Consider the following 23626-nt stretch of genomic DNA (forward strand, 5'->3'; position numbering starts at 1 on the left):
CAAAACAACTCTGCTCAGTCTGTGCAGACTACAGGGTTTATCCCACTTGAACAACTTCCCTTTTCTGAGGTTACACTTCTTTGGGAGAAGATAGCTGGTGGTTGTTAAACCTTGAGTTCCACAAAAGAAAAACACTGAAATCCATCTCATAAAAGAGAAGGGAAATCATCTACTACTTTCAAGTAGCTATAAACCAGTGTGTGTTAGCAACTCACTAAGCCATTAAATAAACTTGTTCCCAGGCTTGAATTCCTCAAGGTCCCATTTAAAAGAAATTAGGAGCTTTTTATATGCAGAAAACTCTAAAGTGCATGCTAAAATAGTGTCTCAAAAATTATATAAATTCAGAAGTACTTGGTTGACTAAAACAGCTTTGCCAACAATCTGTTTATAAATGCATTGGTTGTTATTAGAAAGTACTAGAGCTATTACAAAAGTACACAAATGCATTAATAAATCACAGCAATTACACAGTGTTTTACATCTTTACAGTGCCATACAGAAGTGTAGTACACAAACACATTTCATTATTAGACTTTTATTGCTTAGTTAGATGCTTTTCCTCCCACTTTTGTGGCAAGCCTCACAACTGGATAGTCCCTCAGACTCATTCTCCTTTTTCCAGCTCACATTAAGCCACTTAGTTAAATAGGAAAGACATTTTCAGGCCAGGGCAGAAGTTTCTTTATAAAATAAGGAACTTCAAAATCTTAAAAACTAGAAATCCATTTCAGAGTGAAAATTATTAAATTTCCATTTGAGAAAAAAAAAAAATGCTCCAAACCTCTTCTACTAATGCCCAGAAGTTCCTTCAAAAGACTAAGTTCCTTCAAAACTTTTTTCAAGTTGTGTGCTTTGTGCTCATGACACGCAAAGAGCAGCTTTTTTACTATAACTCTTCTGAAGTGATCCATTTAACACACAGGATTGAAAAATATGAGGTGTCTATTGACAAGAAAGAAAAATTACACTGTTTAGCCTTTATTTATAACACACATTCTCTCAGACAGATGAATAGTAGGGGTTACATTCACTCAAGAAATATGTTTTCTGTCACTGGAATTTTCAGAGAATCTTAGGTCCATATAAGCACATTCTGGAAAAGATGAACCTTGTCCATGTTCTTAATCACATAAACAAAACTTGTTTTGAAATCATTTTACATGAAAAACCATCAGTTTCTCAGAAACTAACAGGAATCAAAGAACCCTTGACTCCAACTAGATGAGACATTTGGATTAGGCTCCATATGGGATTGCTCAATGGCAGCAAAGAAGAAGAGACAGCATAAACCTGGAGGAGAGCTCACTGCGGTTCTCAACCAGCTTGAGACAGAATAGGGTCAGAGCAGAGACCTCTGACAAAATGAATCTGGCTAAGAAAGTAGGAAACCTCCTAAGGGATCAGCATGAATGAATCTAGCCAAATAAGGGGTTTTCTTCCCAACTCTTTTGCTCTTTCCAATGCAAATTCTTGGCAAACAAAACCATACAAATCCAAACAGAATCATTTAAGAACAGCTGTGACATGTTTTGGTTTTTTTTACCTAGCCTACAAGCTGAAATAGAAGGGCTCTTTAGTATAAAGAACAACCAATATGAGATGAAATACTGACAACAAAGATGTTCATATTCAATGGAAAAACCATATATATTCTATCAGTCTCACTGAAATTCAAGTAGTTTGACTGTACCCTCTGGATTTGTAACTGTGATAGTGGAAGCAGCTCCAAATTTCACAACTAGGTGCCTTGGAATCAAAGGATGGAAATGTTTGGGTTTGGTTATTTGTTGTTTTTTGGGGTTTTTTTTTGTTTCCTCAAAACTTCTTTGTGTACAGCCCACACAGGCCCATCAATATACAAAATGTAAAATCAACCTCCATAAACTAAAGCACTGGGATAGCCTTAATAATATATCACCACCACCCCTCTTTTTCTCAGAAAACTCTGAGAGATGCTGAAGTATAGACCAAAATAGCTACAAGCTTGAACTTGATACAAATTTCATCATAACTGAGAATTCATTCTATTCCATGAAACAAGATTCCTGTAGAGTGTAATGGCATCATTTCAAAGAACATGAGAAAATAGGATTCCATTTCCCGTTTTATTGTAAATTGCCCACATGTAAAACCAGATCATATTCTCACAAACAGACCTATCTAGATAAATCTTTTTTGAATTTGTGAAGAGTAGACTGGAGCATTGGAGACAGCTATACAGAACTCCCTCAAAAACTCTCCTGAGATTCCAGACACAGACTATAGATGCTCTCACTTTTTTTTTGTTATACGTGTTTGATCAGTTTGGCTTTGATGACCCAAATGCTACAAAGCTTCCTGTCACATACTGGTAACAGCAGAAGTGGTTTGGAGTAGAGAAAAATACCTTTGCACAGCTACAGCAGCACCCAAGGTTTTTAAAATAGTTGTAGGTGTTTTCCCCCTAAGGCAGTAGGAGCTTACAGGCAATATCCCTTGCCTTCCCCATCTCTGACCCAACAGCAAATATTTGCAGTACTCCACTGATCTGAGTCCAAATATGAAGAAAACAAACCAATTCCCTTTAGTTAGTAAATGCTAATGCAATCAATCCCATCACCCTTTTATCTCATGGAAAAATGCACTGAATAAGCCTTATGCCATGACTACAAAGTGCCCAAGTTCATGACTGTCACATAACAAATTCCCTTTCCTGCTTCTAGCTAGAAGGAGTCTACTTATTGCAATTTAAGCGATCTTACTCTACCTGTCGTCTGCTGCTACATCAATCTTCCAGCTAAATTGTACTTCTGCTTAATTTGAAGAACTCCACAGGTGCTAGGGTAAGGAAGGCTTATTCATTCTAGAGGGACAAGATTGTCTGAGAAATTATGAAAGACACTAGGAAATGTTAAATGCTATCAAAAGAGTAAAGTGGAGGGTGGGGTAGGAGGAAGACTAAAAATAAAGGATGATAGAAAACCACATAAGGACTAGAGGACTGAAAAAAAGACTCAGAACTCCTTAAATCAATGCTTAGCCTGTGAGAAAGCAACTAACTGACTTGCTCCTTAAGGATTCCAGTTCCTACCCAGGGAGCTGTGCAGTGCTTTTCTAACACTTTTCCATGCAATCTTTCTCTTCCAAGTGCACTGCCAAGGCTTCATATTTTCACATTTCCAAGCCTCTGCTTAGGTGCACGCATTTGAAGTGGGCTGAAGGGAGAAGAAATCACTATCAAGTAATGAAAACATAAAAGCTACACCTCGAAGGTGACAGGTCATGCTTTGCTGAACACCAGAATATACTTAAATGGCTTTCAGCTCATACTAGAATCCACTTGCTTTAGTTTTAGCCATACCAGACCACAGCTACTGATTTTTGGAGTGCTTAGGCAAATAATGTGGCTGACAAGCTGAATATTAATCAAGACAATTAAATGACAAATATGATGGGAACATGCAAGTCTGAGTTGATGTTTCAGGCTGTGTATCTCTGATTTTGGAATGAATGCCCTAAGCTGAATAAACAATTTATATCTGCACTACTCCCAGTCAGAGACATCAAAACTCATTAATCCTTGTTAAGCAAAAAGAACCCTTCCTGTCAATTCCTTGCTTATGTTGAACAGCAAGTTCAGCAAAAGCATTATTGAGCATCCATGCACCTGTGCAATAGATTATAGAAGTAATTCCACTGCCTCTTACAAAAGGCAGTGACTTACAGCACAGCTGAGGTCAAGGAAAAAGCATACAGAGAAAAACATTAGAAGGCCCTTTGGAAAATATTGGATTTTTTTTTCCTGCTTAGAATTTTGGTAAATGCTTACCTTGCTCATATTATCTTGATAATTGCTAACCTGCATATTCTTCTTGATTCACACAGTAGTGTTTGTTCAAACTTGAGCACACCACAAGACACATGTTTTATCTGATAAACTCTGTGCTGAGTAATTGGACTGATGTTGGCCCTAATCCAGAGCTTTTCCATGATCTTCCTGAATCCTGCTCCTTTTATATTTAATTTAGCATAAAGTCTAGCACTGCATCTCAGCTGTCAGCAGCAAGGAAGAGCTGCAAGACAGAAAAAGGCAACCCCTTCACCCACCTGTGTGACACCTCCTGGTGCCAAGCTAAAGCAGCTTTTCCAGCACTGCCTGACAATGCAGGGAGAGCTTAGGTGGGACAAACTGCTCACTCTGAGCTGGAATGGGAGAGTATTGACAGCCCATACAAAACCAGGAGCAGGCTTAGTGTCTCAGTGGGGACATTGAGCAGGGCTCTGTGAGTGCTGTGTCAGCTCTCCCACACAAAGCACCCACACAGTTTCTCACAGCCAAATCACTTCACTGGGAATTAAAGAAGGAAGAGACACTCAGAAGATCAGTAATATTTAATAATGTGAGCAAGGGCTTTCAGATGCCAGTTCTTATTGGTATTTTTAGCCTGAATTTCTGATGAATTTTTCTGTTATTCCATCACCTCCTCTGACCTCCTTTTTGACCATAGCAAAGTGCAAAATATTAAAAATCACAAATTATGTGGGAAAGTGAGTAACACTGGCTCATGTTTGGATGTGAATTTAATTGAACATGAAGACACCAGAATTATGCATCTCTCTCATCAGTACCACTATGCTGAGAAAGAAGTGAAAAGTTTTCTGACAAAGGATTCCATGAAGCCAACACAAACAGTAGTGCTCATTCAGCCCCTAACTACATTGAAGAGAGGAAAAATACCAAAATGTCAATAAACTTTGAAATTACAAGCTTATCTACTGCTCTTTCAACTGTTTCTCTTTCCATAGCAGAACCCTATATGATGAAAGCTGTCTCAAAAAGCACATCCATGGAGGCAGTGAGCAGAGCAGCACACTTGACTGCAGCGAGGCAGCCCCAGGAGCAGCAGATTTGTCACTGCTTGCAGGGAGAGCTGAAAGCCCCTTGGTCACAGATGGCAGAGCACAAAGAGAGCAGCAGTGCTCTTGTCACCTCTGGGGGCAGCCCAAAATGTGCCCAGACTCACTCCCAGCAGCTCAGCTGGCAGGTGAACCCTGAGGTTTGTTCGTGCCTGTACAAGGCAGATACTCAATCCCAAATTGAGAATAATTGGATTAAAGCTAAATTGAATTTGAAATGCATCTATAATCCTCCTATTGCCAGCAGGAATTACCAAGGCACTCACATAGACTGCTGCTCTACTAATTGCTATGACATTGTCCAAGAACTGAAGGTAAAAACATTGGTAATGCTGATAAGAAGCATAGAAACCACTTGAGATTTAACTCATAGTAAAGAGTGGCAGTCTAAAACTCTTACTATCATGTAATCTCTTTTTGTTTAGATTTTTCTTTTCATAGAATATGCTCATTAATGTTCACAAGGTTTACAGTCAAGGTTTATGAACTTATTCTGCCACGTTCAACTTCTGATTTTTATTACTTCATGTCATTAAAAACAGTAGCCTTTTTTCTATCACAAAAGATAAGAACTGGGAAATACAGGAAAATACATAGAGAATAAAAAGGGTTATTTCAACCTGTTATGAACAATGTCGAGTAAAAGCCTAAATTTTATTGCAAAATTTTTTTAAAGCACTTTAATATGTTTAAGTGGCTAATGGATGCAGAGGTGAACAACCAATGCTGTGCTTCTCAAGCAAAATGAGGCACTTACATGGGAAGAATTTTTGCAATGGAAAGACAATTACTTTTTTTATATCCTCCTTGGAGCAGTAAGGTTACTCTAACAATCTTGAACACAGAAACCACTTGTTTTATCCTTTATTCCCTATTGAATTTAATTTGCTACATTTTGGCCTAAAGTAGCTAAAGAGGAAGGAATTTCACATACAAGTTTTCAAGCAAATTACTTCTGTGAAAAGAAATTTTCATAATGTCAGTAGTAAACTTCTTGGTTCATAAAAGCTTTCCAGGTCTCTATTTTTCAGTAAAAAGCAGTTTGAATTATAGGAAACTTCTGAAAAATGTAGATTTTCCATAGTACTTTGCAGTGAAGTATGAATTATTATCTATTATGCATTTGTGCTACATTCATCTTTGATATAAAACCAAATCACATATATATATATGTTCCTTCTCTTCCTGCATTTATATTTTTGACAGAAGATGAATGACCTCTTTCTTTCTAGTTCCACCTTTTATTCGTAATATTAAAGAAAATACATTAAAAAGCATGGTTGCATCTATTATTGGCTGTTTTCCTCTCTGTGAGATAGAAAATCATTATCACTCACATATGGAATGTCACAGGATGAAATTAAAGCTTCATAGTGAAAAAAACACAGGGAATTCACTTTTTCAGCCACCCAGATGAAAAGATTTTTCAATGCAATCAATTATTAGAAAGAGAGAGTTTGGAATATGGATCATTTCTAGTCAATTTCTAGCAAGAAATAGGAAACATATTATGGGTATAGGATATTGAGAAAAAACTGGGGGTTCAGCTCTCTGATATTTAATTCTCCTGAATTAGGCCCCCCTAAGGCTGCTCTATTTGGAATGTTTTTTTCAGTTTTGAATGACAAAGAAAGTTATTCCAGGGCTATAACTGAGGACAAAACCCTGTCCTCTAAACATTTATGCTTATAAATATGCTAATCTTGCTATCATTTTGCCTTAAAAGGCAGCAGCCTTTCCTTTACAGCTCCTGACACGCTTTGATGTGCTGCCCATTTAACTGGTTTAGATGGTATTTTAAACCAGAATTTAAGAGCATCAGACAACACTGTCACTGCCTTCAAAAAGAAGCTGTTGTTGCTGTAACCAAAGTTTAATAACCATGTGGGAGGGAGATGAGTTCAAAGCAGAGATGGGAAACCTGGGACCTCAGAAACATCTGGTGCCTTTTGCACAGGTTGTGGGAGTTAAATTGCACAGCACTTCAGAGAAACGATTCTATTTGCTTCAATATCCAAAGATAATGCAAGCCACAGAGGATGACAGGAAGGTCAGGGATCCTGATAAATCAAGTATTTAGAACAGTCTATCTCTGCCTACAGTACCCATCAAAAACTAACCAGAGCTCTTGGGCAGAAAAGGACAAGATGTTTTTCCAAGTGCAAGGATCACTTGCACTAAATAGCCCTGACAAGCAAATTTATTCCAGCATGAATATTTACAACATCTGCTTGTCTGAAAGCAACCAGTTTTAAGAAGAGGTAAATAAATCTTCAACTTAGTAAATGATATAGCTGGGAAGTTTTTTATTCCTTCAGTGAGAACCAAATCTGATCCAGGGACTAGTAGGGGGAAAGAGATCCTTTCCCTTGAGTTCAGGAAATTTTGGATTAGGCTCTTGATTCATTATTTTTTTTATTTTAAAATAATATCCAGTATTTAGAATTTTCCATGGTGCTTGGGAAGTATGATTCAAAGGTATAATAGAAAAACTAGTCTCTTCAGAGATAATGGCTAAAAAACTCCAAACACCTTTCCCCAAGTTACTCCTCTGTTACCAAAAACAATGAAAAAACCAAATTTTGTTAACAGATTACTCAAACCCAGCTTTGCATCTTGATCTTTGTTTCTAAAGAAAGAAAATTAATAACACTTGGGGCTTTCTATTTCTCCTACTGTGCCTTCTTCTCCTGTCCTACTAAAGCAAGTCAGAGTTGATAAGAAAAGCAGATAATACAGAGAAAAATCAAGAAGCTCTTCATATTTCTTTCACTCTCATGTTGGAGAGTTTATTATTTTCATAAAACCTCCCCCCCCCATTTGTGGGCCTCTCTTACAGGAACAAACATTCAGCCTCAGGCTCTCAAATAGGCCTCCAGAGAAGGAGCAATTCTCAGATTTGTTCCTCTCTCCCAACAGACAAAAGCTTTTTTATTTTTCTGATCATTCTTTATAGCAGTACTTGCATAACATGGCATTTTTGTCTCACTGACTGTCAGCTAGCACCAAGAAGCAGCCTTCTTTTTCCTGGCCACTTCTAAAGCCAAATGGATTATGCTCAGCCTCTCCAAATTAGCCTCTCAAACCTTATTCGTTGATTCTTTTGTTTCTAAGCTTTCATCTACAGGGAAATTTCACCTTTGGGAATTTAGTCCAACTGACCGAGCCAAGTATTCTTCATCATTAATTTATATTTCTGTTTCTGATTAAAAAACCACCACAGAAATCAGGTCTTCATAGGATGAATCCTCCCTTAAGCTCCAGGGCATTGAATGCCATGTGGTTTTATCACATCCTGACACTAACAGTCCTTTGAGGTGCATTTTACTGGGGAATAAAACCTGGTTAATTGTCTAGGTTTGATTACAACTCTGGATTGGGACCTTCACTTACAAAAGATTTGTCTAGAGGGAAACCTTTTCAGAATTGAAAATCTTGTGAAAAAATTAATTTTAACAATTTTCTAAAAACCTTAAAACTACATTTTCATAAATAATATTGTTAACAATGGATGAGCTACAGTATGAAGAGCTTGAGGAATGGATCCTTCCCAATTCTTCATTTTTTTGCCACTTTCAATCACCTGGGACTTCAGAACTATTTGAAAATAAATTTAATATTTTATTATTCCCCAAATTGCTTTCTGGAATTAGAAAAAAATAATTTGCCACATAATAAATCTAGATTTATTTTTTTTCTTATTTCATAGGCATTTAATAGCAAAAGCTCACAGAGAAGAAAACCGTCTGTGGCTTCCCTACATGAGGGAGATTTAGGTTGGTTATTGGAAAAGGCTCCTCACCCAGAGGGTTGTTGGGCATTGCACAGGCTGCCCAGGGAAGTGGTCAGAGCACCAAGCATGCCAGAGCTCCACAAACATCTGGGAGTTCTCAGGGAGAGGGAGTCATCCCTGGGGTGTCCTGTGCAGGGCCAGGAGTTGGACTCCATGACCCCTGTGGGTCCTTTCCAATCCAGCACAACACAGTAAATAAATTTCAAACAAAACGAAATAAAATAAAACCATCACATTAAATTCTTCAGGATGCTATCATGGTTTCAAATACCCAGAAGTTGTAAAAAAACAACTGCAATTTTTCTCATTATAATACCACAAATACCACATAAAAGTTTATATTAGTCCTCTGGTACAGGCATGGGAATGCAAGCACTTTATTATAGATGCAGTTCTCACTGCTCACAAAGCCCATTCCATGCCAGGGCTGTGAACTGGATGCCATGGCAGCCAAAGATTTATTCTCACACATACAACAGTTTGCACACAACATGATTAATAAGGTACAAGGAGGACTGATGTAGATCCAAATGGGTATCTACTTTATTTTTTGCTCCTTCCTACTTCAAACCAAAAATTACCATATGTTTAAAGTAATCTTAACTGTTGAAGAATTTTGTTTGTTTATTTTAAAGTTAAATGAATTAGAATTTAGGTTTCTTTCATTTTTCTTTACAGTTTCAGTTCACAAACAGCATTGCCACTTGGAGTTCCTGCAGTAATCCGTGAAGACTGTAACAGAAAGGGCAAAATAGAAACTAAGAGAAATTGGCTTTAACCCTAATTTATTCAATGGCTCATTCAATGGCTCATTCAATGAAACACCCACCAAGACACATCCATGGAAAAAAGGGTTCACCAAACCTTAGAGCTAGCCTGGGGATCTCCTCACTACAGAAAAAGGGTTACAGAAATATACGGTGAACTAGAGAAATTTTTTTTTAATTAAAAGCCTGAAAGAGTTTTCCAGAATAAGCCAGGGTTTATTTGTGTGTTTCAAATATGCTGCTGTACAAGAATAGCTGCAGATGCTTTGTCCTTACTGTGTTCCTTGCTTTTATCCTTAAATTTGATCTTGCATTGATCAATGTAAGGCATGGCAGTGACCAAAGGCATCAGGATGCTTCAAGGACAGACTTTATGGAACTAGAGGGAGATAACATGTAATAAATTTTATTCACATCACTGTATATGCTTTACATTTTTTCCAGTCAACAATTTCCATTCACACACCCCTGGCTGTAGGGAGAAGCAAAACCCTGTGACCAAATTCCTTGTTTTCTAAATATGAATGGCACTCTGTCATGGACTTGTGAAACCATAACTGTGACTGGTTTCTCTTTTTTTTTGTTTTTTGTGTAGAAATGCATTTGATTCCTGACCCTTAAGAAGGTAGTAAATGGTAAGAAACATTTCTCCATTTTATGTTACATCACAGGAGCCTGCTCCTACAAGGACAAATCCCTGTGTTCACTGCAGTTCAAACTCTGCACAGCACTTCCATCAAAACTGTCCAAAGCATGGCAGATCTGTTTTTATGTTAACCAGAAGCAAACAGGTTCAGGGTAGGTATGTATTGGACTTTCCTTAGGCCATGCTTTTTAATCCTTTGAAAATGTATTCACTGTCTTTTCCAAGCATTTTCAGCCAGCTGATATTACACTGACTGGCATTTTGCCTTCTCATGATGCCATATGCCAATTTCTGGAGACCATCATGCAAATTGCAAGAATTTAAATAATTTGTTACATCCTAAAAGCTGTAAGTCCCTTCTGTATGGCACTGTCATACAACTACCAGCTTGGCTGCCAGCTTGTTCTTGTTGATTTAGGAAGTTAGAAAAAAAGGTTAAACATGGATGCTAAAGAATTAGAATGATAACAAGTAAAATGAGATTATTACAATGACTGAAATTGAAAGGTAATGCAATTTTTTTGTCCATCACAGGCAGAGAAGTGACTTTTTAACCTTGAAAAATAAGTGAACACTTACACAGAAAGCAAAGGCTCCTATATTTACAAGGGCTGAAACCATACCATAGGCAAATACAAAACTAATTTTCACAAAATATCACAAGACTATCCACAATCCTATTTTGACAGTCTAAACTACTCCAAAAACTTTTAATCTAGTAGTTTCAGGAGTTTCTCTTCCCTGACCCCTTCCAATATTAAAAAATTACATTGCTGGGTTTTTTCTTGAATAAATACCTTTGTAACTAAACATCAAAATTCAGTTCCATTCACAGTTCTTATCCTGACTCTCAAATACATTTAGCTACACATAATAAAAAAAATCCAGCTTGTCTAGTATGGCAATGAATATCGTAAGGGAAATCATATATAAAAGAAGAAAAAAAAGCCATGAAATAAAGAAAACCCAAATCTTAGCACAGCTGATCCTGCAATGGACAGCAAGAGAGGAAACCATCAGGAATTTTATCCTGCTAAATGCCAGCATATTTCAATCACTTGTACATACAATCACCAGGCCTATGCTAAAGCAGCAAGCAAAGCATGAAATATAAAAATTGATCCTATCTAGAGCAGCAAATTCAGAGTAGTGGCTCTGCCCTGTTCTCCCCACCTCTCCTGCAGAACACATATTACCCATTTTAAAATAGTAACAGTATAAATACATCAATTCATTCACCCTCTTTGAACATTCTATGACCATTTCTGAGGGGAAAAATCAAACCCCTCTAAGTGGCCTGGCCCCAGCTCACTGCTCCGTGCACCCCACACAAGGGGGTGCTTAAGGTGAGATGGATTTAATACATTTGTTAAATAATATCCTAAAGCACACAAGGCAGCAATGTCAGAGAGGTAGATTTTTTTTTTTAAAAGGAAGTTGCATAGTAAGCCCAAGACATTTATGAAATGGATTTTAAACTCCTACTGAAAATGTATCTGCTGTCCGAAAACCAAAACAACATAAATGGAGGAACTCCTATGGGCTGTTTACTGATCCCAGATTTGCTCTAACAGTTCATCTCCCTGAAAGGCTCTTAGAGCAGCAGTAAGGGCAAAGCAGCTCTCTCTACATATTGACTCTGGGATAATGATACAAATTCAGCTGATAAATGGTAACACTTAACTTGCTATTGTCTGCATCCACTGGAGACTTAGTTATAGCTCTGAATATCTGCAGTAAATCACCATTTTGACTGGGGCACTGCTTCACATTGATCTTGGTGGGTTACTTTTGGGTTTTTATGTTTTAAATAAGCCCCTCATTTTGTAGCTAAACAGATAAATCATTGTTCACTGATATCAAGAAGCAGGTCACTGTAATAACCTGACATGAAAATAGGAGGGAAATATCCTTAATTACACCATTTATCCTGAGATACCATTCACTCCTGTCCTTGTGCAGTTCCTGCCCTGTGTTCTTGAGAGCAGCCAGCATTATTTCATAGTTTAGTTACTTTATTAGGTGCTTTCAAGCATCAATTGGTGAAGATATAGGTACAACTATACAATTCTGCCAACTCTTCAAAAACTATTCTCTAAATAACAAAAATCAGGAGTGTGTGACCTCAGCCTTTTCAAAGCACATAAGCAAAAAGAGACTAATAATAAACATTTGTGTGATATGGTAATAGGGATGGGATGCTAAGCATTAAGAACTCTGTTATCTTGATACTCTGATATCAGTACTTATCTAATCAAAAAACTCAGATTACTCACCCTGCTGAATTCTCTAAGGGTAACTTCTTGTCTGGCTAACATCTATCAGCAGAATAGATAAAGCAAGATTTGTATCAGACCCAAGTATTTCTAAATTCTAAGTCTCAGTCACTGAGGAGTTAAGGTCAGCTCCAGTGACTCTGTGTTTTGATTCCATAAGTGTCATAGTATAGACTGAATGGCAACAGTTCAATCCTAAATTGCCACTGAAGCAATGACACTATAAAATTCATTTATGACTGAAGAAGAGTAGAGATGCCAAGTGTCCATTTAGCACATTTGTTATCCAAAAAATGGTGGTGTCTATTCTATGCTTGAATACATTTCCTTAAGTGGCCTGCCTATTTCAGGGAATTGAATTTTAATTACTTTCTGATAGAAGATTATGAAACGTATTTAGACACAGAACTTAAATATATGTTTTAATATTTCCCTTTCACTAAGGAAATCAGTAAAAAGAGAATTGAAGGAATACTTTCCAAATAGTCTACCAATTTCAGGAATCACAATTTGAGTTACTAGGTTAAGTGTATCCTGAAGGAACTTGAACATTTAACCTAAAATCCAGCCAATATTATCTGAAGCATAAATAGCTGCTGTCTAGATTAGAGTAAACCAGCCTAAAGTTAAAAAAAGAGGGAAAAAGACCTGTTGGGCACCAATGGATGACTTTCTCTGATGAAAGATGCCAGTTGAATTCAAGGTGAATAAATGCATCTGGAAACTATTGCTTAGTCAAGTAAGATAACTCTGCAGTTCATAGGACAGGAACCCAGTGTGATTCATTAGTCACAGTGCAAAATAATGGATTCCACACAATTCCATTTCCCTCAATGGAACTGTTTGAGGATGAGGATATTCACCTTTTGGATCAAATAGAAAGCAGACTCTGCTCCAGCATGCTAAAGATGTTAGAGGGTGAATATTAATTACAGAGAACTGAAAGAGTCTGAAAAATATTTTCTCTGAGCTGTTTTAGGTGTAAACAGAAAACCAGGATTGGTGTTTTAAAATGATCAGCAAAGATAGCAACTACTTGTTTCTTCCCAGTGGCTGAGTAGTTTAAGAGCTCTTTTTGAGATGCAAGCCTGTGCAGAACTCTGTCCTCAGTCCAAGAGAATCAGAGCTGAAATCCTTCATTTTATAGTATTTTCCTAAATAGTAAATTACAGGACACAGCATTGAGCACCAGTCCCCATCACTGAGGGGTTTCCATTCCTCATCACAGTGTGAAATCAAGAAAGAAAAATCACTATCTGCATCCCCTAGCAAAGGCATAGCCTGGGTAAAGTGGAATACTTCAGCAAGAGAATTCACATAACCAACCTGACACTTGTCATGCCACACTGAAATTTTACCAGTGGGAACAATATCCAATTGTATGAAGTAGCACCAAAATCTTTATTGACTGTCCAACTATGAGTCCTGGAGACATTCACGCTTTATTTCTGTCCACCATGCTTATTTCAAAAAATACCTCCTTTTGGAACAAAGTCAGTCTGTAAATAAAAACATTATGCAGATTGTTGAAGGTGCATTGCTTTATGAATTCCTGTTGGGTTTTCTCATGGCATCTAAACTGCAGTGAACAGAATTAACTTGAATTATGGATTAATATGTGTATTTTGCTTCTGACACCTTTATTGAACTTGATAACAGCAGCACATGCTAGCTTTTCATTTCAACACCTTGTTACAGTAATTCTCCTGATTTATTTTGCTAACTGCCTTCAGATGTTGACTCAGACCATTCTCTCTTTTCATTACCAAATACAACAAGGAAAGGGAAATAATTCAAAAATAGAATACCATGCTGTTAAGATAGTTCCATCACAGGAACCATTCCTGATGAATTCTTTCCTACCTCACTTCTGCAATCAAAAATATAACCAACAATGTAGCTCAGTTTCAAAGGACCAAACCTGAATTCTAAAGTTTCTAAGGCTGAGTGAGGGGCTCTTTGCCTCCATGTTTTGCTTTTTGCATTACATAGAGAACAGAGAGCCCTGACCCTGAAGTGCTCAGCTGTACCTACTTACAGATTCACTATTGAATGCAGTACATATTGCAAAATTTAATCATGTATCAGAAAAAGCCAGCAGTGCTTCTCATGCCAAAATACTTCCCCACAAAATTGTGTTTCAGATTAAAAAAAAAGTCATTATCTTTGGGCAATGACATCTTCCCTAGCTGAATTGTGCCTCTCCTACAAAACCAAGCTGCCTCAGTGTCAGGATTACACAGAGGCAGAAGTGGATAAAACCCTGCTCCTGGTAAAATAGTCAGTGGAACAGTCGTGCCTCTAGTCTGGCTGCAGGAAAAGCAGGAAAATGTCAAGTGAATATGTCCAGTAGATAAAATTCAATGTGTTAACAGTGTTTCTAAATGCATAGAATTATTATGTGAATTAATGCCTTTCTGGCAAGTTGAAACAGCTGTCACTGAAAAAAAGTTTTTATCATGTGTAACATGATGAAACATAACAGAGGGAAAGCTAAAAACTCACTGTTCAGGTAGGTAAAGGTCATTTCTGGTACACTGCAGTCATGCAGTTACACTTCAGGAATGTAAGACAAAAACATGAACTCTGTATGCTAATGTACAAAAGGTGTGGAGAAAAATGCCTAATGCTCACAGCATTCCAGGGTATTAAAAACTAAAATAATATCAAAAATTTATTTATTAATTTTTTATTTATTAAAACTAAATCAAATTGCCTTTATCAGGTAAATATACTGAATTTTAAACTTGTTAGAATATGAGGAGAAATACTGATAGAAGTATAATCTAGGATTTAAACAAAGATATTTTTGGGGGGAGGCTGGGGAGGGCTCTCATTTGCAGAATGCCAGGGAGATATTTGGGAAGCAGTTTACCCTATGCTTCCCTGTCCTGTGAGCAGTTTTGTGTCCCAGGACAAAGCAATGGGAACTGGATAGGTTTACACAAAACCTGCCACCACCTAAAAGAGATGTGTGCGTGCCTGGGTATTACAGAATATTGGTTAAATAAGGACAGCTGTTGGATAAGTTTGCTCTCACCTATTAGATATTGAAATGCCTTAGCTTCAGTTTGATAAGATGACTTAAACCTGGATGGACTTTGAATTAGATCTTTACATAAAGAAATATTCTGATCATATCTAGTTTATAGCCTTCTACCAGAATAAAAGAACTAAGAAACATCCTCAGAACTATAAGAAAAAGAAGTACTCTTGCAGCACATTCTGAAAACTCTCATGCAGAAACTGTCCCATGAGTACATTGTTCCACCAGTCCGACATATCAGTTCATTTGCAGGTGATGATTTCTCACCAGAAATACATTTCAGCATTTCAACATTTTGAGACCTAATTTTTCATACAGCCAATCATGGATGTGGCGTTTACCTAGAGGAGAATTGAGGGTGGGTAAGGGGTGATATGTAATAATCTATAGCACATCTATAGATCATCTAAAGAGAAAAAGAATTGGTTTTGAGATAAAGTGGAAAAAAGGATTGTGTATGATGATTCATAATAGTAATGAACAAGTAAATTATAGACTCTACTAATGTGATCTGGATGAGATTTACACAACATATTTAAAGAAGAGGAACAGAGGTTGGTTTGGCAGTCTTCCTCAAGTTAGGCAGTTGAGGGTGAAAGGCTTTCCTTCCAGCCTTGGGCCATGGCCACAAAGTTCTTGCAGTCAACTGATGGCTCGTGGCTCCTGCAAAGGAGCCCAAGAGCCCCTGCCCTGATGCTGAAGAGCAGCTGCTGCCTGCACACAGCAGACATCCAGTGAATCCAAAGGCAGCAGGGACTCAGGAGCTGACCCCTCTGTGGTGTGGGGACATTGATGCCTGTGAGCTGGCACCCTGCTCACCTGGGCTGCAGTGTCACTGTGCACGAGGGTGGCACTGATGCTGCAGCCTCTGCTGTGCTGCAGCTTCCACTGGTGGCAGTGGCAGCAGGCTCTGGGAGCAGATTCCTGTCCTGCACCACACCAGCAGCACTCTTTGGGAACAAGGTCACCAGGCAGTTAAATGCCAGATTTAACAACCCATCGTTAAATTGTTCAGTTCAGAAATTGTTATATTTTAGCTCCTTGCTGACTTTCATAAGAACTGGAAGGACTCAGGAAAGATAAAAATGTGCAGACATAAATAAGAGACTGGTTGTGTTTGTTACAGCTAAGAATTTATCATGGTACACTAGGATAATTTCATCTGCAAAGAATATTGACAGAGACTTCCACAGAATTAATATTTCAAATCATTTCCTTGTTCCATCACCACTTCTCTGCATTTGCCACTCTCCCACATTTAATGTAGTAGTGCCAGTCTGTAGGAAAAGCTGCAGCTAATTTGTCAGTTGACCCTAATGAATGAAACAAATTATTCTATTTACTTGAGCAGCATTCTGATTCAACAGCAATTTTCTCAGCACAGCCATTTCACTGCAGTTCCAGTGCAGAGAAATATTTTCAGCCAATGTTTAGTCATTCTCACAAGTGTTATTAAACACTGTTAGTCATACACCAGCCATCCGTATCTTAAAGCATTCCAATCTTCTATTAAGAATTGAGTATATTACGGGGAAAGTCAGGGAAAAAATCAGCAGAAAATATCACTGAAAAATTCAAGACAGTCTATAAACTGATTAAGATTCCATAGAGTTAGCTTGGATAATATTTGAAATAAAATGTTTAAGACTATTGCATATTGTTTATATTTGACATTTGAGTATTTTCTGCAGTGATGTGCAGATAACATTCATTTATCCAAAATTGAATCATTACAAAACAAGACAAAGAATTAATGAATAAAAGCCTTAATACTTCACTCAGTTTATCATCATGAAAGCAGAAAGAGAATTTAAAGGGTAAATTCAAGATTAATTGCTTGAATGCCCTCATTAGAAAGAGTTTGTGGTAAATAGGTATCATAAAGTCACTGTTAGAAATTTGTTGCTGTTGTTTTTGTGCTGAACTAGATTTCTGATATTGTTGGGTACCTCTCTCATAATTCAGTATTTGACTGTTCTCTCTGCTATCTGATTAAGGTTTAAAAATTTAGGAATGATTAATGATTGGGATGTAAAATTTATACTTAACAAATTCCATCTCTTTCACAAGATCGTTATTCATATAAAACCTTTACATACATAACTTTGTTCTAATTTCAAGATACAGGCTTTTTTTTTCCCCAAAGTCTTTTTTAATCAAATAATTGTAGGCTGAAATAAACAGAGCTCAAACAGTGTTTCAAAACCACCTGTGCTTAGAAAGAAATAAAATTATCCCCAAATTAAATTAAAACAAAATTCATATGCAAGTATAGTCATGTGCATGCAGCATGTATAGAAATAGAAAAAAGCCTTTTTGCAAGATATCATTGCTGCTAAGCTGAAGCATGCAGTGCTTTTATGATAACATATTCTCTCCCACACATCAGTCCTGCTCTCCACACCCCTTCAGGCTACACAAAAACACCACCCTAATTCTGAGAGATGACACTCTACAAAACATTGTTCTGACTCCTACAGTTAGTTTGTCACTTTATTCATCTGACACCAAATTCTAGTGCCAACCTCGATGATGAGCACGTATGAATAGCTGAAAATGACTTGTGGGATGGGGAAATATGAGCAATAACTAAGGGGGAAATTCCAATTTCGTCTACTTCTAAATGACAGGTATTTGCAAGGTTGCCCTTGAGGGTGTATTCATCTCCTTTTAGACATACTGACTAGCATCACAGACCACTGCCACCGTTTGTTACTGGACAAAAGACTATCATTGAAAGCTTACATACTGCTGAAATTGTAGTTTCTGCCTCATCATTGTCTGACAACTCTGACAGGGGTTTTACAGAGGGCTTTGAAATCAAGCTTTCAATGGATTGCTCATGTCATATATACAGATGGATCCCTGAGAGCTGGCAACCACACAGCAGTCCCCTAACACAGGAACATATCTAAACTCAGGAACCTCAAAGCATTAGTAATTATTTAACATAACCCTGATGTTAATTATTAAAGCTGTCACGATGGCAAAACAACAATTTTCTACTAAAACAGCTGCAAAATTTACTCTGAAAGTGTTTGCACATGCAAAAATCATTTGTATACACCAATATGTACTTCAAGTTCATACCTGGAGTAGCCATAAAATATCATTTACAAGGTGTTTTAGACATCACCCTGCTACTGCTAAGATCCAACTCCAGACTCACCTGTGTGTTGTCATGACCTCTTCAGGGCAGCTGGTCACAAGGAGAGACAAGGGGCTCAATATGCAGATCCTGCAAATCCCTTAAACTTCTGATGCAAAAAACATGCAACAAAAATATCCAGAGGGGTAACACCCCTTAAACAGTTTTATCCCACTAAATTGTGGGGTTAGAGACAGATAATGGCATTTTGGGAATTAGGCAGAGAAGACCCTCTTTAGGAATCTCTGTTTAGGGCAGATATTTGGAGCAGGATTTATCCTTGCTTGCCATTGACCAATTAAAACACTTGCATTTTGGAATTCTGAAACTTTCTCTTGTTCTTCTAAGAATATGTTAAAGCACTTCTAATAAAAGATAATTGAAAATCTATCAACTCACTAAATAATTTCTTCTAACTACTTGGATTCAATTTTATTCTCATATTTCTTCAAATGTTTAAGAGTGTGACTAAGTCTGGGGAATAGCACAGCAATACTACTAAAATGCTTCAGTTTGAAAGAGTTATGGAAACTCCATCCAATATTATTGATAGTAATATGACAATTAATTTGAACAGCAGAGAGTAATCCAATTTGTGCTCTAAAGGAAAACTATTTGCATGGTACAGAAATACATGTACTTAAAAGAGCTGATGCCAGGAGAATTTAAAATTAAACTATCTTAATATATTACTGGTATATCACACCATTTAATGAGATTTATTATCAGATTTTCCTCCAAGAATGCTAAGTCAAATATTGGTATAGGCACCTTACTCATATCTTATTTATACATACTATTTGACACTAAGTATTTAATTTCACTTTCTTCCCCCAGACATGAATTTCCAATGATCCTTTGCCAGGAAACTCAGTTATTGCCATTCTCAACAAAGGCAGCTAATATAAACAGAATTAAATATTTATTTGCATTTGATTTCGTTTATTCTATATTTCTATTTTCTGGTAGGTAGTACATATTTAAATATGTCAGACTAAGTGAAAAATAAGAGAGGTTGACTGCATCACAGCCACTGGAAAACACTTAACTGTTTTTTCCCTTTATTGTTAAAGTACATTTTATGTAGCACCCATCACTAACCTTTTTATTGGCTTTAATAAATCAAACAAAAACACTTTCAGAAAATAACTTAGGAATGGAAAGGTAAACTTGATTACCTTATATATGTGAGACTGAAGCATTGCAAATCTTGTTCAGCTCTACAGCATAGAAGAAGCTCTTCTGTGTACATGCAACCTCTTCACCTAGAAAGCACAGGACAAAGCAACAAAATAAAAAAAAAGGTTTTGCAGTCCAGTTTTACAGTTTTAAGTTACTACATTTAAATAGTTCCAAAGTTCTGTCACAGAATTGTTGTCTGCTGTGCCTTTATCACAAACAGCTGTGACCCACATTAGGGCTCCAAGCAAAGGGAATGTTGGAGAGTTTAAAATCAGCTTAGAAACTAAGGACTGTTATCAGAAGCAACAGCCAGCATCACAACGGGCCATCACCTATTCATAGGAAAGAATAAAAATCAGATATTCTCAATCAACATGTTAACATGTAAATTTGTGTGGTAATCATGGCAAATATCCAGAGCTCTCCTCTTAGTCTGTACCAATTTCTGTAGCAGAATGAGGACAGGAACAGGTGTGAACTTCCTGCTGCGCTGTATATTAAAAAGTCAGCAAACCTGGTAAAAAGAACCCAATGCATTGAAAAGCATATTTTTGGTCCACGGGAATTAATTTCCTTCACCTGTTGACTTACAATTAAAGAAATCTTTGGGGCTTTTCCCCCTAAGGGGAGATCCATTTTCTTGCAATTCCCCACATACTTAGAGGGGGAAACTTATTTTTTCCAACCAAAAAACCTATTTTTAGTTCAAGGGCTTGCAGAGCTGACTTACAATATATTATAAAGTTGCCTGTGTGACATTTTCCATTTTGGACATTTAGATCTAGTGAATTCTGTAAACACACCTTTCATATTTTTTCTTTCTAATCATACCCATCATAGACTGTGAAGTTCTCAATTATCTTAAGAATTATGGGAAATTCTGTTATTTACTTTTCTAATTAATTTCTATTACCTATTTCTATTACCAGTCTATTTGGAAAATTTTTCATTTGGTATTCAGTTTGCCCCAGATGGAGTTGCTCATTTTACCTCTTGTTGTTTCCTCATCAACATGTTCTCTGCAATGATGGACTGCTCAGGCTGATCACTGACTCTGAAAGCTGCTGACTGCACACTCCTAGAGGTCCCTGTCACTTAGAAAAAGGTCCAGGCTTCCAACCCTATAAAATTTTCTTAGACAACCAAAAAAACACGCCAGCAACATACTTCCCCACTTTGCAGATGCAAAAACTGAAACAAAATTTGAAATACTTGATCTAGTTACAACAACAGACTTTAAAAAAGGTTTATAACCAAACCTGTTTTTAAATCTAGTCCACTAGCTGGACTTCATAATGTCAAAAGTTCAATTTATAGATAGCAAATATGTTCTGTGATGAGACATATTCAAGATGAGAAATAATGTGCACTGAGGCCATGGGAGTTTCCCCACTGATGCACCCAGCTCTTCATTATCCAGCAGCTGAAGATTCTAAAGCATATCTGACTATTTTTTCATTATTTCATCTTCTCCCCTTATGATCCCGATCTGGTGCCCACTGAATTCAAAAGAACCAGATCAATGGTTTCCTGGGGCTTTCCATCAGCTGCAGAACTGCGATAAGGCTCATTTCACAGAGCAGGCAGATGTCAGAGCAGGGAGAGAGGCAGCAGCACCCCAGCAGCCCTGCAGGAAGGAGGTGTGATGGGCTGGCTGAGGGGTCCTGCTGCCTTCAGCCCTTCCCCAGGTGAGCCAAACGCCAGGGCTCTCCTGCCCATCCCTACCTGCCCCTCCAGCAGGGCTTTTCCAGCCCTGCCTGCCTCCAGAGGAGGAAATGATGCTTTGTGCAGGCTGACATAGAACAGAGGCTGGGCAGAGTTAAAGAATAAAGTAGGGATTTATTTAAAGGCCTCAATGGATGCACCTTGGGCAGCACAAGAGCCCAGCCAGGGCTGCACCCAAGGTGAACCAAAATGGTCACCAAATGGACACCTGGTCATGGGGTCTCTCACTTTTATAAGTTCTGGTCCATTTACATATTGGAGTTCATTGTCCAATTACAGCTTTAGCCCATGAAGTCCCATTCTGCTTATCTCTCTTATGTCCACATTGTTTATGTTCTTGGGCCTGAATTTTGGATCATTTGTCCTTGGTCCCCAGCTAGAGAAGGAATTGTTTTGTCCCCCTACTCTGTGAAGAGAGCTCACCATCCCCTAATATTACATACTAAAGCAGCACAAGATCTGAAAAACATGAAAACTAAAACCTGAGCCATCAGAAAGATTGCTCTATTCTGTGCACAGACTTACCCTCATTAGAGACCATTTGATACTCCTCACAGCACTTTGAACAGCTGCTCTTCAGTGCCTACTATAAGGAGCAGCCCTACTGGCACTTGTAAGAGTATCACATATCAAATAGTATCCTTTGCACAGCAGCCTTTTTTCAGAGCTGAGAAAAAACATAGCAAGACAATGACATGAATAACCCTAAAACCAAAGAATTAGATTGAAAGAGTTACTTCATTCACCCAGGAATAACATACTGATGCTGTACATATGTTCAGTGTATAATTAAATGAATTTTTTGCCTTATCTATTTAATCATCAAAGTGCAGACTTTACATATAAAGCAAAATCAGAACTCAATATCTTCTCCCCCAGAGTGCTGAGCAAAAGAGCAGTTGTTATACATATTCATACAGCTGAGAATAGGCAATTCTTCGAATTCAAAACTGAAAACTTTCCTTTCTTGCCCTTTGGGCTCACAGCTGAGATAAATAACATGCATAGAAACAGAAACCACTGTTTCCAGTCTTGAAAAGCTCCATCCATTTCAAAAAGGAAAAGTTGGTGACATAACTGCAAGGAAACCCAAATAATCACCCCCTGATGATGTACTTTAGCATAAATCACAGATTTTAAAAAGGATTTTGATAGCTAAGGTTAAACTGTCAGTCTTGATTCCAAAAATACAGAAATGTATTGAATAGATTGATAAATTAGCACTAGAATCTATAACCCTAATGACAATGAGCTTTTTGAAATATCAAAAGAAATCTAATTCAGTATGTGTTTGACAGAACTAGCCTTTCAATAGAAATTACTGAAGTTCAGTTTGGAACCATAAACACTGAAATATATACAAGTTAATTGCACAACATTCATGTTCAAAACTTCTTTTAGAAATGGTAAATCATGTATATATTCATGCTTTACAACAGGATTAAAATTCAATTCTAGCATAACACTATCCTTTATTGGTTTAAAATGTTTCTTGGAGAAGTCTGATAATTGCTATTAATTAAAAATTTGAAGATAGGTAAACCCTTATTAAAATTTAGTCAAAATTGAAGCTTCAATTCATGTTTCTATCACAATTACTTAACTGATTTCAGTAGAGCTCCCTAAATGTACATTGCTTAGTTAGGATTAATTCTGCACTCCAACTGGTGCAAAACGTACAGTCTAGAGAGAAACAAAAAGTTTCTATTTATCTAACAGAGAGCATAGAAAACTACTCACTCTGCTTGCTCTTGGATTTGATCCTGGTTCCTCACTCTCATCAAAGAGAGACTTCCTCTAAAGGCAGGGGATAAAACTCCTTCCTCACTGAGGTCAGTGAAGACAGAGTTTTTAATGAAATACTTTCCTCTCAACTAATGAAGTCCCCAGGCAGCACAAAGATAAAAAAGGGAATAATCAGTTTCAACTGCATCTTTACTGCTTTCAGTCCACAGCTAAACGTAAAAACATTTTACAAAAGCACTAAGTTCCACTGTAAAATTAAGTAGTAAGTTTATTCTGGCCCAAGTCAAAAGCAGAATAAATTGCTCAGTGTAGACATGCCTGTAACACTAATACTGTTTATTCTGGAACCTTCCTAACATCCACGGCCTTTAACAGGACCTGGTGCTTTTCACTGACCA

General features: G+C 37.4%; 1 protein-coding gene across 1 annotated transcript in view; it reads right to left on the reverse strand.

Moving 5' to 3' along the window:
* The window catches only part of TFPI (tissue factor pathway inhibitor), a 121197-nt gene extending 101361 nt beyond the window's left edge, over nt 1-19836 (reverse strand). The window contains exon 1 of the mRNA XM_077181135.1: nt 19754-19836. The gene's annotated coding sequence lies outside the window, so the exon portion shown is untranslated. The remainder of the gene's footprint in view (nt 1-19753) is intronic.
* Nucleotides 19837-23626: the final 3790 nt, after the last annotated feature.

This window comes from Agelaius phoeniceus, chromosome 7, assembly GCF_051311805.1.
Source record: "Agelaius phoeniceus isolate bAgePho1 chromosome 7, bAgePho1.hap1, whole genome shotgun sequence".
NCBI classification, from domain to species: Eukaryota; Metazoa; Chordata; class Aves; order Passeriformes; family Icteridae; genus Agelaius; species Agelaius phoeniceus.